Below are 12,728 nucleotides of genomic sequence, written 5' to 3' on the forward strand. Positions count from 1 at the left end.
ACGGTGGTCTCCCCAGATACTGACTGATTTTCAGATCCATGCTCCTACCTTTTTTTTTAAAGGTATCTGTGACCAGATGCATATCTGTATTCTTAGTCATGTGAAATCCATGGATTAGGGCCTAATGAATTTATTTACATTGACTGATTTCCTAATATGAACTGTAACTCAGTAAAATCTTTGAAATTGTTGCATGTTGCGTTTATATTATTATTCGGTGTAGTTTATACAATGGAGCATTCAAAGACTGACATTAATAGATCAAAATGTGATTAGAGCATTCAGATAATGTCACGAACGTCATCAGGGAAATGACCGGACCAAGGTGCAGCGTTGTGAGCGTACATTTCTTTTTATTTTGAATGTCGCAAACAAAAACAAGAACCAACACCACACCGCTTACTAGGGCTATACAGGCCACTAACAAAGTCAACTACCCACAACTAAGGTGGCAAAACAGGCTGCCTAAGAATGATTCCCAATCAGAGACAACTATAGACAGCTGTCCCTGATTGAGAACCATACCCGGCAAAAACATACAAACAGAAAACATAGAATGCCCACCACACATCACACCCTGACCTAACCACATAGAGAAATAAAACGGCTCTCTAAGGTCAGGGCGTGACAGATAAGGGCTTTTGTGAGTGAATTAAGAAGAAGGAGAGAATACTGTTGAGTAATAAATACATGAAAAATGATGCTGTATAAGCTTAAAAAATAGTAAGGAGGACTGGGGGCTGACTGAGGGACAGCCGAGCATAGTCATGGAGCATGGACAGAAGCCCAACCGGGCACACATGTGGAGATCACAGACAGCAACATGGTCTCAGAGCATTTCATATTATTCTGTACGTAAATCTGATACATCTATTTGGTATTGTTTTTTGGATGCATATCATCCATTTCAAATGATATGTTACGAATTACAATAATGTAAAATACATAGCAGAGGATGGTTTCGATCCATCGACCTCTGGGTTATGGGCCCAGCACGCTTCCGCTGCGCCACTCTGCTATCTGGTAATAGCGAGTGACAAATGCCTCCACATGGATGGAGTAATCACGCACACGTTATTTTTTATGAATGTCACGAACCAAATGTAGACCTCTCGCAAAAAGTGTTCCTGCCGAAACCCGGGATCGAACCAGGGACCTTTAGATCTTCAGTCTAACGCTCTCCCAACTGAGCTATTTCGGCCACCTTAAAGTGGTTGTGGTGTGGTTGGCTGTCTGGTGTATTCTGCTGACTTTAGGATCATGATTATTTTCTATTAATCTTTCTCCAACAGCGAGTGACAAATGCCTCCACATGGATGGAGTAATCACGCACACGTTATTTTTGAAGCGTCCACCTGCTGGTCCCCTGACAAACTCACACATACTTTCAATTAGAATTTTTGTTCAAATTAGGCTAACCCAATTACTGACGACAGCTACGCAAATGAGCCTCAGTTGATCTGGAGTCTTCTTCCTAACAGACACAGGCTCTCAATGTGTAATGGAAGTTCTAGAACTACTCAGATAAAATGACGTGTTATTTTATCCATTGTCCATGAGAGGGTGGTAGTGAACACATCAAATTTGCACCTACCCTTCAGGATGACGCAATATTAATGTGGTCTAACTCACCCATTCATACTTTATAGTTGATATATTATATAAGTATTGCTTACAAATACAATTTTAACGCATTCTTTGAAAACAGACGTATCCTTTTATTTTGTCAAATCTTACTCAGATAAAATGGCGTGTTATTTTATCCATTGTCCATGAGAGGGTGAACACATCAAATTTGCACTTACCCTTCAGGATGACGCAATATTAATGTGGTCTAACTCACCCATTCATACTTTATAGTTGATATATTATATAAGTTATAGTATTGCTTACAAATACAATTTTAACGCATTCTTTGAAAACAAACGTATCCTTTTATTTTGTCAAATCTTAACTGTATGGTAGGTATCATTTCTATTGCATAAAGGCTTGTTATATTATCTTATGATCTGTTTTTGTCTTCGCCGAATTGTCCTCATGTAAAATATATAGCAGAGGATGGTTTCGATCCATCGACCTCTGGGTTATGGGCCCAGCACGGTTCCGCTGCGCCACTCTGCTATCTGGTAATAGGTGGAGGGGACGAGCTTATGGTGTATACAATGAAGATCTTATCGGCTCCTTAATGTCACGAACCAAATGTAGACCTCTCGCAAAAACTGTTCCTGCCGAAACCCGGGATCGAACCAGGGACCTTTAGATCTTCAGTCTAACACTCTCCCAACTGAGCTATTTCTCTACCATAAGCCAACATTTTCATGCCAATCATCTGCCGCTATCACCTCATGTTTCAGCATGATAATTCAGGGTCCCATGTCGTAAGAATCTGTACACCATTCCTGGAAGCTGAAAATGTCCCTGGTCTTCCATGGCCTGCATACTCACCAGACATGTCACCATTTAGCATGTATGGGATGCTCTGGATCAACGTGTACGACAACGTGTTACAGTTCCCGCCAATATCCAGTAACTTCACACAGCCATTAAAGAGTAGTGTGACAACATTCCACAGGCCACAGCCTGATCAACTCTATGCAAAGGAGATGTGTCGCACTGCATGAGGCAAACGGTGGTCACCCCAGATACTGACTGATTTTCAGATCCATGCTCCTACCTTTTTTTTTAAAGGTATCTGTGACCAGATGCATATCTGTATTCTTAGTCATGTGAAATCCATGGATTAGGGCCTAATGAATTTATTTACATTGACTGATTTCCTTATATGAACTGTAACTCAGTAAAATCTTTGAAATTGTTGCATGTTGCGTTTATATTATTATTCGGTGTAGTTTATACAATGGAGCATTCAAAGACTGACATTAATAGATCAAAATGTGATTAGAGCATTCAGATAATGTCACGAACGTCATCAGGGAAATGACCGGACCAAGGTGCAGCGTTGTGAGCGTACATTTCTTTTTATTTTGAATGTCGCAAACAAAAACAAGAACCAACACCACACCGCTTACTAGGGCTATACAGGCCACTAACAAAGTCAACTACCCACAACTAAGGTGGCAAAACAGGCTGCCTAAGAATGATTCCCAATCAGAGACAACTATAGACAGCTGTCCCTGATTGAGAACCATACCCGGCAAAAACATACAAACAGAAAACATAGAATGCCCACCACACATCACACCCTGACCTAACCACATAGAGAAATAAAACGGCTCTCTAAGGTCAGGGCGTGACAGATAAGGGCTTTTGTGAGTGAATTAAGAAGAAGGAGAGAATACTGTTGAGTAATAAATACATGAAAAATGATGCTGTATAAGCTTAAAAAATAGTAAGGAGGACTGGGGGCTGACTGAGGGACAGCCGAGCATAGTCATGGAGCATGGACAGAAGCCCAACCGGGCACACATGTGGAGATCACAGACAGCAACATGGTCTCAGAGCATTTCATATTATTCTGTACGTAAATCTGATACATCTATTTGGTATTGTTTTTTGGATGCATATCATCCATTTCAAATGATATGTTACGAATTACAATCATACAAAAGTTACAAATGTTAGCTAGCTGGCTAACATTAGCTAGGGGTTAGGAATAAAGGTTAGGGTTAAGGTTAGGAGTTAGGTTGAAGGTTTATGGTAAGGGTTAGATTAAAGGGCTAGCTTAGGTTTAGGGTAACGCCCAGCCAGACACAGGCCTCGAGGGCTCGGACAGAGGCCCAGCAGGGCACAGGTGTTGAGGGCACATACAACGGATAAAGGCTGGTGTCTTTCAGGACAAGGCTCCCATCTGGCAACTTTTTGAAGGTGGGCCGCTTCATATCTGCTATTTGTAATTATGACTATAACATGTAACATTTAATCACAGTGAGCAGATCGGATGTTTAGTTGGAACATTAAATTAATAGTGTTTAACCTTTAGCTAACATCTCAACTTGCTCAGCACATTAGAACACACAACACACAAGCATAAGTAAGTGCATGTGTATTCAATATCAACAGCTAGCTAGCTGTAGCGTTGGTGAAGTAATTTCAAAGTATCTAATTTTAGCTAGCTGGGTGTGACAAAACAAAGGCCTAATATAAAATCACACAATGATTTCAGCTTAGTATGGAAATATTGGGGCTGACAGATTATTTTGATGATAATGTGACAAACTATTCCGATCATCTATCAAGGAGAGCAGGAAATGTGGAAACAAATGTGCTTGAAGGAAATGAGACTCCTTCACTCAAGCATCATTATGCAAATTACATTTAGGCTACATGGGATTAATCACAAATTAAATGTGTAAAGTAGTACAAATACATGTACAGTAGCTAGTTGTGCTAGACATTTTATCGATAAAAGGATATGTAGCATATTGTTTTTAAATATTTGCATGCTTTTCTCCTCCCAGTAAAAAACAGCTGATTCATAGGGGGTGTAGCGGATCTCAAAACTCTTCTGCGAAGGACTCAGGTAGGAGGATACTCTTGTGCTTCCTCTCTGGGAGAAGGCTATCGAGTCGGGACGGCCACTCCTCTGTTGGCCTTTTCTCAATTAGATTTGCTCAAGTCCTGCGTCCTCTCTTCTGTGTCCTCTCTCGCCTTCTTTTGAAAAAGTTTAAATTACGTTTACAGTGTTGGATCCCAAAATAAATGTGTAATGTCATTAAAACAAATTGAGTCAGACGTGAAAGACAAATTGGAATTCGTAGCATATCATACGTTTAGCAAAATCTTAACATATTGTACATGTTGCTAATTTGTAATGTATTGTACGTTTTGGAAATTCTTAACATCATACAAATTGTAATTCATATCATATGAAATGGATGATGGACATTCCTAATAATACATACAATATGAAATGTAACATATCATATTAAATGGAGTATCTTTGATATACATACAGAATAATATGAAATCCTCTGAGTATAGGTTGGGTCACGGAGAAAGGGTGGAGGAGTTGAGGAGAGTTCAGGGTTTTGTCCAACCCATAATCTCCCAACTAAATGTACCCTTTGAACCTGTGTTTCAGGCCAAATTTAGAAGTCTCGCAAAATAAACACTTGCCGAAACCCGGGATCGAACCAGGGACCTTTTGATCTTCAGTCTAACGCTCTCCCAACTGAACTATTTCAGCCATCCTGCTAAAATATTATTTCTCATTATTTTCTAAAGTGTCTTGTTAGCTGTCTAATTGATTTAGTTGACTTTAGGATATTTTCTATCCTTTTATTTTGTCAAATCTTAACTGTATGGTAGGTATCATTTCTATTGCATAAAGGCTTTTTATATTATGATCTGTTTTTGTCTTCGCCGAATTGTCCACATGTAAAATACATAGCAGAGGATGGTTTCGATCCATCGACCTCTGGGTTATGGGCCCAGCACGCTTCCGCTGCGCCACTCTGCTATCTGGTAATAGCGAGTGACAAATGCCTCCACATGGATGGAGTAATCACGCACGCGTTATTTTTTATGAATGTCACGAACCAAATGTAGACCTCTCGCAAAAACTGTTCCTGCCGAAACCCGGGATCGAACCAGGGACCTTTAGATCTTCAGTCTATCTGTTAATAGGTGGAGGGGACGAGCTTATGGTGTATACAATGAAGATCTTATCGGCTCCTTAATGTCACGAACCAAATGTAGACCTCTCGCAAAAACTGTTCCTGCCGAAACCCGGGATCGAACCAGGGACCTTTAGATCTTCAGTCTAACGCTCTCCCAACTGAGCTATTTCGGCCACCTTAAAGTGATTGTGGTGTGGTTGGCTGTCTGGTGTATTCTGCTGACTTTAGGATCATGATTATTTTCTATTAATCTTTCTCCAACAGCGAGTGACAAATGCCTCCACATGGATGGAGTAATCACGCACACGTTATTTTTGAAGCGTCCACCTGCTGGTCCCCTGACAAACTCACACATACTTTCAATTAGAATTTTTGTTCAAATTAGGCTAACCCAATTACTGACGACAGCTACGAAAATGAGCCTCAGTTGATCTGGAGTCTTCTTCCTAACAGACACAGGCTCTCAATGTGTAATGGAAGTTCTAGAACTACTCAGATAAAATTAAAGAGTAGTGTGACAACATTCCACAGGCCACAGCCCGATCAACTCTATGCAAAGGAGATGTGTCGCACTGCATGAGGCAAACGGTGGTCACCCCAGATACTGACTGATTTTCAGATCCATGCTCCTACCTTTTTTTTTAAAGGTATCTGTGACCAGATGCATATCTGTATTCTTAGTCATGTGAAATCCATGGATTAGGCCTAATGAATTTATTTACATTGACTGATTTCCTTATATGAACTGTAACTCAGTAAAATCTTTGAAATTGTTGCATGTTGCGTTTATATTATTATTCGGTGTAGTTTATACAATGGAGCATTCAAAGACTGACATTAATAGATCAAAATGTGATTAGAGCATTCAGATAATGTCACGAACGTCATCAGGGAAATGACCGGACCAAGGTGCAGCGTTGTGAGCGTACATTTCTTTTTATTTTGAATGTCGCAAACAAAAACAAGAACCAACACCACACCGCTTACTAGGGCTATACAGGCCACTAACAAAGTCAACTACCCACAACTAAGGTGGCAAAACAGGCTGCCTAAGAATGATTCCCAATCAGAGACAACTATAGACAGCTGTCCCTGATTGAGAACCATACCCGGCAAAAACATACAAACAGAAAACATAGAATGCCCACCACACATCACACCCTGACCTAACCACATAGAGAAATAAAACGGCTCTCTAAGGTCAGGGCGTGACAGATAAGGGCTTTTGTGAGTGAATTAAGAAGAAGGAGAGAATACTGTTGAGTAATAAATACATGAAAAATGATGCTGTATAAGCTTAAAAAATAGTAAGGAGGACTGGGGGCTGACTGAGGGACAGCCGAGCATAGTCATGGAGCATGGACAGAAGCCCAACCGGGCACACATGTGGAGATCACAGACAGCAACATGGTCTCAGAGCATTTCATATTATTCTGTACGTAAATCTGATACATCTATTTGGTATTGTTTTTTGGATGCATATCATCCATTTCAAATGATATGTTACGAATTACAATAATGTAAAATACATAGCAGAGGATGGTTTCGATCCATTGACCTCTGGGTTATGGGCCCAGCACGCTTCCGCTGCGCCACTCTGCTATCTGGTAATAGCGAGTGACAAATGCCTCCACATGGATGGAGTAATCACGCACACGTTATTTTTTATGAATGTCACGAACCAAATGTAGACCTCTCGCAAAAACTGTTCCTGCCGAAACCCGGGATCGAACCAGGGACCTTTAGATCTTCAGTCTATCTGTTAATAGGTGGAGGGGACGAGCTTATGGTGTATACAATGAAGATCTTATCGGCTCCTTAATGTCACGAACCAAATGTAGACCTCTCGCAAAAACTGTTCCTGCCGAAACCCGGGATCGAACCAGGGACCTTTAGATCTTCAGTCTAATGCTCTCCCAACTGAGCTATTTCGGCCACCTTAAAGTGGTTGTGGTGTGGTTGGCTGTCTGGTGTATTCTGCTGACTTTAGGATCATGATTATTTTCTATTAATCTTTCTCCAACAGCGAGTGACAAATGCCTCCACATGGATGGAGTAATCACGCACACGTTATTTTTGAAGCGTCCACCTGCTGGTCCCCTGACAAACTCACACATACTTTCAATTAGAATTTTTGTTCAAATTAGGCTAACCCAATTACTGACGACAGCTACGAAAATGAGCCTCAGTTGATCTGGAGTCTTCTTCCTAACAGACACAGGCTCTCAATGTGTAATGGAAGTTCTAGAACTACTCAGATAAAATGACGTGTTATTTTATCCATTGTCCATGAGAGGGTGGTAGTGAACACATCAAATTTGCACTTACCCTTCAGGATGACGCAATATTAATGTGGTCTAACTCACCCATTCATACTTTATAGTTGATATATTATATAAGTATTGCTTACAAATACAATTTTAACGCATTCTTTGAAAACAAACGTATCCTTTTATTTTGTCAAATCTTAACTGTATGGTAGGTATCATTTCTATTGCATAAAGGCTTGTTATATTATCTTATGATCTGTTTTTGTCTTCGCCGAATTGTCCTCATGTAAAATATATAGCAGAGGATGGTTTCGATCCATCGACCTCTGGGTTATGGGCCCAGCACGCTTCCGCTGCGCCACTCTGCTATCTGGTAATAGGTGGAGGGGACGAGCTTATGGTGTATACAATGAAGATCTTATCGGCTCCTTAATGTCACGAACCAAATGTAGACCTCTCGCAAAAACTGTTCCTGCCGAAACCCGGGATCGAACCAGGGACCTTTAGATCTTCAGTCTAACACTCTCCCAACTGAGCTATTTCTCTACCATAAGCCAACATTTTCATGCCAATCATCTGCCGCTATCACCTCATGTTTCAGCATGATAATTCAGGGTCCCATGTCGTAAGAATCTGTACACCATTCCTGGAAGCTGAAAATGTCCCAGGTCTTCCATGGCCTGCATACTCACCAGACATGTCACCATTTAGCATGTATGGGATGCTCTGGATCAACGTGTACGACAACGTGTTACAGTTCCCGCCAATATCCAATAACTTCACACAGCCATTAAAGAGTAGTGTGACAACATTCCACAGGCCACAGCCTGATCAACTCTATGCAAAGGAGATGTGTCGCACTGCATGAGGCAAACGGTGGTCACCCCAGATACTGACTGATTTTCAGATCCATGCTCCTACCTTTTTTTTTAAAGGTATCTGTGACCAGATGCATATCTGTATTCTTAGTCATGTGAAATCCATGGATTAGGGCCTAATGAATTTATTTACATTGACTGATTTCCTTATATGAACTGTAACTCAGTAAAATCTTTGAAATTGTTGCATGTTGCGTTTATATTATTATTCGGTGTAGTTTATACAATGGAGCATTCAAAGACTGACATTAATAGATCAAAATGTGATTAGAGCATTCAGATAATGTCACGAACGTCATCAGGGAAATGACCGGACCAAGGTGCAGCGTTGTGAGCGTACATTTCTTTTTATTTTGAATGTCGCAAACAAAAACAAGAACCAACACCACACCGCTTACTAGGGCTATACAGGCCACTAACAAAGTCAACTACCCACAACTAAGGTGGCAAAACAGGCTGCCTAAGAATGATTCCCAATCAGAGACAACTATAGACAGCTGTCCCTGATTGAGAACCATACCCGGCAAAAACATACAAACAGAAAACATAGAATGCCCACCACACATCACACCCTGACCTAACCACATAGAGAAATAAAACGGCTCTCTAAGGTCAGGGCGTGACAGATAAGGGCTTTTGTGAGTGAATTAAGAAGAAGGAGAGAATACTGTTGAGTAATAAATACATGAAAAATGATGCTGTATAAGCTTAAAAAATAGTAAGGAGGACTGGGGGCTGACTGAGGGACAGCCGAGCATAGTCATGGAGCATGGACAGAAGCCCAACCGGGCACACATGTGGAGATCACAGACAGCAACATGGTCTCAGAGCATTTCATATTATTCTGTACGTAAATCTGATACATCTATTTGGTATTGTTTTTTGGATGCATATCATCCATTTCAAATGATATGTTACGAATTACAATCATGCAAAAGTTACAAATGTTAGCTAGCTGGCTAACATTAGCTAGGGGTTAGGAATAAAGGTTAGGGTTAAGGTTAGGAGTTAGGTTGAAGGTTTATGGTAAGGGTTAGATTAAAGGGCTAGCTTAGGTTTAGGGTAACGCCCAGCCAGACACAGGCCTCGAGGGCTCGGACAGAGGCCCAGCAGGGCACAGGTGTTGAGGGCACATACAACGGATAAAGGCTGGTGTCTTTCAGGACAAGGCTCCCATCTGGCAACTTTTTGAAGGTGGGCCGCTTCATATCTGCTATTTGTAATTATGACTATAACATGTAACATTTAATCACAGTGAGCAGATCGGATGTTTAGTTGGAACATTAAATTAATAGTGTTTAACCTTTAGCTAACATCTCAACTTGCTCAGCACATTAGAACACACAACACACAAGCATAAGTAAGTGCATGTGTATTCAATATCAACAGCTAGCTAGCTGTAGCGTTGGTGAAGTAATTTCAAAGTATCTAATTTTAGCTAGCTGGGTGTGACAAAACAAAGGCCTAATATAAAATCACACAATGATTTCAGCTTAGTATGGAAATATTGGGGCTGACAGATTATTTTGATGATAATGTGACAAACTATTCCGATCATCTATCAAGGAGAGCAGGAAATGTGGAAACAAATGTGCTTGAAGGAAATGAGACTCCTTCACTCAAGCATCATTATGCAAATTACATTTAGGCTACATGGGATTAATCACAAATTAAATGTGTAAAGTAGTACAAATACATGTACAGTAGCTAGTTGTGCTAGACATTTTATCGATAAAAGGATATGTAGCATATTGTTTTTAAATATTTGCATGCTTTTCTCCTCCCAGTAAAAAACAGCTGATTCATAGGGGGTGTAGCGGATCTCAAAACTCTTCTGCGAAGGACTCAGGTAGGAGGATACTCTTGTGCTTCCTCTCTGAGAGAAGGCTATCGAGTCGGGACGGCCACTCCTCTGTTGGCCTTTTCTCAATTAGATTTGCTCAAGTCCTGCGTCCTCTCTTCTGTGTCCTCTCTCGCCTTCTTTTGAAAAAGTTTAAATTACGTTTACAGTGTTGGATCCCAAAATAAATGTGTAATGTCATTAAAACAAATTGAGTCAGACGTGAAAGACAAATTGGAATTCGTAGCATATCATACGTTTAGCAAAATCTTAACATATTGTACATGTTGCTAATTTGTAATGTATTGTACGTTTTGGAAATTCTTAACATCATACAAATTGTAATTCATATCATATGAAATGGATGATGGACATTCCTAATAATACATACAATATGAAATGTAACATATCATATTAAATGGAGTATCTTTGATATACATACAGAATAATATGAAATCCTCTGAGTATAGGTTGGGTCACGGAGAAAGGGTGGAGGAGTTGAGGAGAGTTCAGGGTTTTGTCCAACCCATAATCTCCCAACTAAATGTACCCTTTGAACCTGTGTTTCAGGCCAAATTTAGAAGTCTCGCAAAATAAACACTTGCCGAAACCCGGGATCGAACCAGGGACCTTTTGATCTTCAGTCTAACGCTCTCCCAACTGAACTATTTCAGCCATCCTGCTAAAATATTATTTCTCATTATTTTCTAAGGTGTCTTGTTAGCTGTCTAATTGATTTAGTTGACTTTAGGATATTTTCTATCCTTTTATTTTGTCAAATCTTAACTGTATGGTAGGTATCATTTCTATTGCATAAAGGCTTTTTATATTATGATCTGTTTTTGTCTTCGCCGAATTGTCCACATGTAAAATACATAGCAGAGGATGGTTTCGATCCATCGACCTCTGGGTTATGGGCCCAGCACGCTTCCGCTGCGCCACTCTGCTATCTGGTAATAGCGAGTGACAAATGCCTCCACATGGATGGAGTAATCACGCACACGTTATTTTTTATGAATGTCACGAACCAAATGTAGACCTCTCGCAAAAACTGTTCCTGCCGAAACCCGGGATCGAACCAGGGACCTTTAGATCTTCAGTCTATCTGTTAATAGGTGGAGGGGACGAGCTTATGGTGTATACAATGATGATCTTATCGGCTCCTTAATGTCACAAACCAAATGTAGACCTCTCGCAAAAACTGTTCCTGCCGAAACCCGGGATCGAACCAGGGACCTTTAGATCTTCAGTCTAACGCTCTCCCAACTGAGCTATTTCGGCCACCTTAAAGTGGTTGTGGTGTGGTTGGCTGTCTGGTGTATTCTGCTGACTTTAGGATCATGATTATTTTCTATTAATCTTTCTCCAACAGCGAGTGACAAATGCCTCCACATGGATGGAGTAATCACGCACACGTTATTTTTGAAGCGTCCACCTGCTGGTCCCCTGACAAACTCACACATACTTTCAATTAGAATTTTTGTTCAAATTAGGCTAACCCAATTACTGACGACAGCTACGAAAATGAGCCTCAGTTGATCTGGAGTCTTCTTCCTAACAGACACAGGCTCTCAATGTGTAATGGAAGTTCTAGAACTACTCAGATAAAATGACGTGTTATTTTATCCATTGTCCATGAGAGGGTGGTCACATCAAATTTGCACTTACCCTTCAGGATGACGCAATATTAATGTGGTCTAACTCACCCATTCATACTTTATAGTTGATATATTATATAAGTTATAGTATTGCTTACAAATACAATTTTAACGCATTCTTTGAAAACAAACGTATCCTTTTATTTTGTCAAATCTTAACTGTATGGTAGGTATCATTTCTATTGCATAAAGGCTTTTTATATTATCTTATGATCTGTTTTTGTCTTCGCCGAATTGTCCTCATGTAAAATATATAGCAGAGGATGGTTTCGATCCATCGACCTCTGGGTTATGGGCCCAGCACGCTTCCGCTGCGCCACTCTGCTATCTGGTAATAGGTGGAGGGGACGAGCTTATGGTGTATACAATGAAGATCTTATCGGCTCCTTAATGTCACGAACCAAATGTAGACCTCTCGCAAAAACTGTTCCTGCCGAAACCCGGGATCGAACCAGGGACCTTTAGATCTTCAGTCTAACGCTCTCCCAACTGAGCTATTTCTC

General features: G+C 40.5%; 12 non-coding genes across 12 annotated transcripts; all 12 read right to left on the reverse strand.

The window, feature by feature from the left end:
* Window positions 1-946: 946 nt before the first annotated feature.
* Window positions 947-1,018, reverse strand: trnam-cau (transfer RNA methionine (anticodon CAU)). Its single transcript has one exon. It is a non-coding gene; the product is annotated as a tRNA-Met (tRNA).
* Window positions 1,019-1,128: 110 nt separating this feature from the next.
* Window positions 1,129-1,201, reverse strand: trnaf-gaa (transfer RNA phenylalanine (anticodon GAA)). Its single transcript has one exon. It is a non-coding gene; the product is annotated as a tRNA-Phe (tRNA).
* A 1,025-nt stretch (window positions 1,202-2,226) lies between these two features.
* On the reverse strand, window positions 2,227-2,298 carry trnaf-gaa (transfer RNA phenylalanine (anticodon GAA)). The gene has a single exon. It is a non-coding gene; the product is annotated as a tRNA-Phe (tRNA).
* Window positions 2,299-5,073: 2,775 nt separating this feature from the next.
* trnaf-gaa (transfer RNA phenylalanine (anticodon GAA)) lies at window positions 5,074-5,146 on the reverse strand. The gene has a single exon. It is a non-coding gene; the product is annotated as a tRNA-Phe (tRNA).
* Window positions 5,147-5,347: 201 nt separating this feature from the next.
* trnam-cau (transfer RNA methionine (anticodon CAU)) lies at window positions 5,348-5,419 on the reverse strand. Its single transcript has one exon. It is a non-coding gene; the product is annotated as a tRNA-Met (tRNA).
* Window positions 5,420-5,679: 260 nt separating this feature from the next.
* trnaf-gaa (transfer RNA phenylalanine (anticodon GAA)) lies at window positions 5,680-5,752 on the reverse strand. Its single transcript has one exon. It is a non-coding gene; the product is annotated as a tRNA-Phe (tRNA).
* Window positions 5,753-7,441: 1,689 nt separating this feature from the next.
* Window positions 7,442-7,514, reverse strand: trnaf-gaa (transfer RNA phenylalanine (anticodon GAA)). Its single transcript has one exon. It is a non-coding gene; the product is annotated as a tRNA-Phe (tRNA).
* Window positions 7,515-8,145: 631 nt separating this feature from the next.
* On the reverse strand, window positions 8,146-8,217 carry trnam-cau (transfer RNA methionine (anticodon CAU)). Its single transcript has one exon. It is a non-coding gene; the product is annotated as a tRNA-Met (tRNA).
* A 105-nt stretch (window positions 8,218-8,322) lies between these two features.
* Window positions 8,323-8,394, reverse strand: trnaf-gaa (transfer RNA phenylalanine (anticodon GAA)). The gene has a single exon. It is a non-coding gene; the product is annotated as a tRNA-Phe (tRNA).
* Window positions 8,395-11,169: 2,775 nt separating this feature from the next.
* Window positions 11,170-11,242, reverse strand: trnaf-gaa (transfer RNA phenylalanine (anticodon GAA)). The gene has a single exon. It is a non-coding gene; the product is annotated as a tRNA-Phe (tRNA).
* A 533-nt stretch (window positions 11,243-11,775) lies between these two features.
* Window positions 11,776-11,848, reverse strand: trnaf-gaa (transfer RNA phenylalanine (anticodon GAA)). The gene has a single exon. It is a non-coding gene; the product is annotated as a tRNA-Phe (tRNA).
* An 808-nt stretch (window positions 11,849-12,656) lies between these two features.
* Window positions 12,657-12,728, reverse strand: trnaf-gaa (transfer RNA phenylalanine (anticodon GAA)). Its single transcript has one exon. It is a non-coding gene; the product is annotated as a tRNA-Phe (tRNA).

This window comes from Oncorhynchus mykiss, chromosome 6 (assembly GCF_057628025.1).
Source record: "Oncorhynchus mykiss isolate SJ-2025 chromosome 6, ASM5762802v1, whole genome shotgun sequence".
Classification (NCBI taxonomy): Eukaryota; Metazoa; Chordata; class Actinopteri; order Salmoniformes; family Salmonidae; genus Oncorhynchus; species Oncorhynchus mykiss.